Source organism: Crocuta crocuta, unplaced genomic scaffold (genome assembly GCF_008692635.1).
Source record: "Crocuta crocuta isolate KB4526 unplaced genomic scaffold, BGI_CrCroc_1.0 scaffold35, whole genome shotgun sequence".
Lineage (NCBI taxonomy): Eukaryota > Metazoa > Chordata > Mammalia > Carnivora > Hyaenidae > Crocuta > Crocuta crocuta.
In genome coordinates, this window is record NW_027530625.1 from 4678423 (window position 1) to 4681128 (window position 2706).

At 51.3% G+C, this 2706-nt stretch overlaps 1 protein-coding gene across 1 annotated transcript in view; it reads right to left on the reverse strand.

Moving 5' to 3' along the window:
* The window catches only part of SH2D3C (SH2 domain containing 3C), a 29001-nt gene that overhangs the window by 13473 nt on the left and 12822 nt on the right, over positions 1–2706 (reverse strand). The window lies entirely within an intron of this gene.

The following is a 2706-nucleotide window of genomic DNA, read 5'->3' on the forward strand; positions in this document are numbered from 1 at the left end:
GGGGTCCTCCCTCCCCTACTCGCCGTACCCTTCGCTGACCCGGGGCGGGCAAAGACTTTGAATTAAATCATATCCAAAGCTGGAAAGAATCCCTGTATGCGTTTGACCAAATCCTTTGTGGCCTCGGGAAATCTCTCAGAGCCCAGGATTTGGAATCAGGGACTCTGCTGAGAATCGCCGGATGCTGATCTGACAAACTCTGGGGGTGCAGACAGCCAGTAAGGCTCAATGCTTAGGGCACCAACCTGCATTCAACTATCTGTCTCCACCTCCAACCCACCATCCCCTTTTCTCCGAGCCCAGATTCCCTCATCTGGAAAACATAACTGTGCTGACCTTACACAACTCTTCTGAAGCCTTGGCTGAGTTAATGCATATTAAGTTGCCAGGCATAAAGTAAGTGCTCAGTAAATGCATGCTATTATCTTCAAGCTTATTGCCTGGACTTTTCGTCCTAGAATTAAAGGGAGTCGTCGCTGACTCTGCATCAGTCAGGCCTAGGGTACAAATCCTTTTGACAGGCTGTGTGACATTAGGGATGTGAGGCTACCTCTCTGGGTTTCAGTTGTTTGATTCTTTGCTGCAAATACATCTGAAGCTCTGAGCATGGCGCTTAGTGTTTTATGGTCTTGGAACTTGAGAATCCTTGCTTTAGAATCAAAGTATTCACATCATGTTCTGAGACCCCTGCGGTTCTGGAAGCTAGTGCCTTAGGGCAGGAGTGGACTTTTGGTAACTGACTATTGATTTTACCACCGTTTGAGCCTTGAAGCTAAAACTAATGTTCTTTTGACTTCACCCTTTAGAGAGAACTGTTTAATCAGTTCCAGTCAGCAGGTATTATTTCTTTTATGATATTTTTAAATACATTTTTTAGCCCCACACACTAAAGGAAAAATACAAAGTTAATAATCCTCACAAGGATCTTACTACTACCAGTGATGGGGATCTCACTACCTTGCCAGGTAACTGAGAATTGTGGGCTGCTGAAATGGGTGCCCGGTGAGTCCTACCCACTGGCTTTGGTGCCAGGTCTCCCTAAGGCCTCTATCCCTCTGTGGTGCAAGGGCTCTAGATAAGTCAGGGCCCAGATTCCCTGGGCAGCTCCAGCTGAACTTGCTGCAGCCCTGGACTGCACTTCCTGGGCTCACCTAGTTTGCCTTCTGACCTTGCCCTTGCCTGTGCTTGGATCACTCTAGTGCCTATCTCTGCTTATCTTTGCTCCTTCTCAGCTTTTCCTATGGGGACAGGATTTTGGTGAACATTCCTGGTCAACCCCAATGGCTTGGCTTCAATGCTTCCTCCTCCAGGAAGCCTTCCTTGATCTCCCCCTCCCCATCTCCCAAGCCGAAAGTCCTCTGCATCCTGAGCTCCAGTGGCTTCCTATCTGAGGCTTCTGATGATGAAGTGAGAAGTACTTCCCACGTTGCCCTACACTAGTCACTTACAGAGCTTCATAAGCAACGTCTCAGATGATAGAATGTTCCCGAGGGCAGGAGCCAGGCCCGCCTGCTCTCTTCCAGGCCCAGCAACCCTACTTCTGGGCATGGACTCACTGAGCCCACAGCAATCCTATTTCGCATAGGTGAATACCGAGGCTGAGAGAGGCACCCCATATACCCAAAGTCATGTAGCAAGTAAGCGGCAGATCTGGGACTAAAATTTGGGTCTGCTGGATTAAAAACTAAAAGCCCAAACCACTGTGTGTGATTTTGTCCTGATCCCCATGTGTACCAGGAACCCTTTGAGCACAAGACCCGGAGCTCCCTGCCTCTATCTACTGTATGCTCCATACCCAGCAGGCAGCCTGGCTCAGTGGAAGGCCAAGGACTTTGTTTGTGGCCTTGGCATCAAATAAAATTGGATGGCAGGCGCACCTGGGTGGCTCAGCTATGCATCTGGCTTTGATTCAGGTCATGATCTTATGCTTCATGAGTTCAAGCTCCACTTTGGGCTCTGTGCTGACAGCTCGGAGCCTGGAGCCTGCTTTGGATTCTGTGTCTCCCTCTCTGTCTGCTCCTCCCCCACTCAATCTCTGTCTCTCAAAAATTCCATTGCAATCTCAGTTCCGCCCCCTGGTAGTGGTGTGGCTGTGGGCAGATCACTGTGCATCTCTGGGCCCCAAGTTTCCCAAACGTAAATGGGTACACAGGAAGGCCTTCACCGCCCAGTGATGAGGGAAGACGTCAAAGACCTCCTTCATGTACAGAGCTCATAACTGTCCCCTCCCGGTGCTGGCAGCCAGCACAGGGCTCTGCATACAGTAGGTGCCCAAGACGTGAAGTTACTCTCGTTATCATGGTTTCAAAACTGCATCTCCACATTCCCAGTGCCCAGGACAAGTTAGGTCTGGGATAAACGTGAGCTGTGTCCATTATCTGTGATGAAAACTGAGCCATCTTTCTTGCTCCAGCCTCTTAGCCTCAGCACATGCCAGAGACCGCATGGGATGGGAGCTCGGTCTGTGCATGGAGACAGCTGCCCGGCCCTGTCCTGCTGGTGGGTGGGCGGGGCCTGGTGGTAACACACGGTCGGGTGTCCTGTGTTTGGGGCTGGGAGAGAATGGCATGGGAAGAAGGTCCTCGGGAGTGAAACCAGACGCCCGGCTCCGTGCCGACCCAGGGAGGCCCTCTCCTGGGAGCAGGCAGGGAGGTCGGGCTCCTAGCAAGGCTCAGAAGAGAACTCTGCCTTTCATGGGACAGGCCA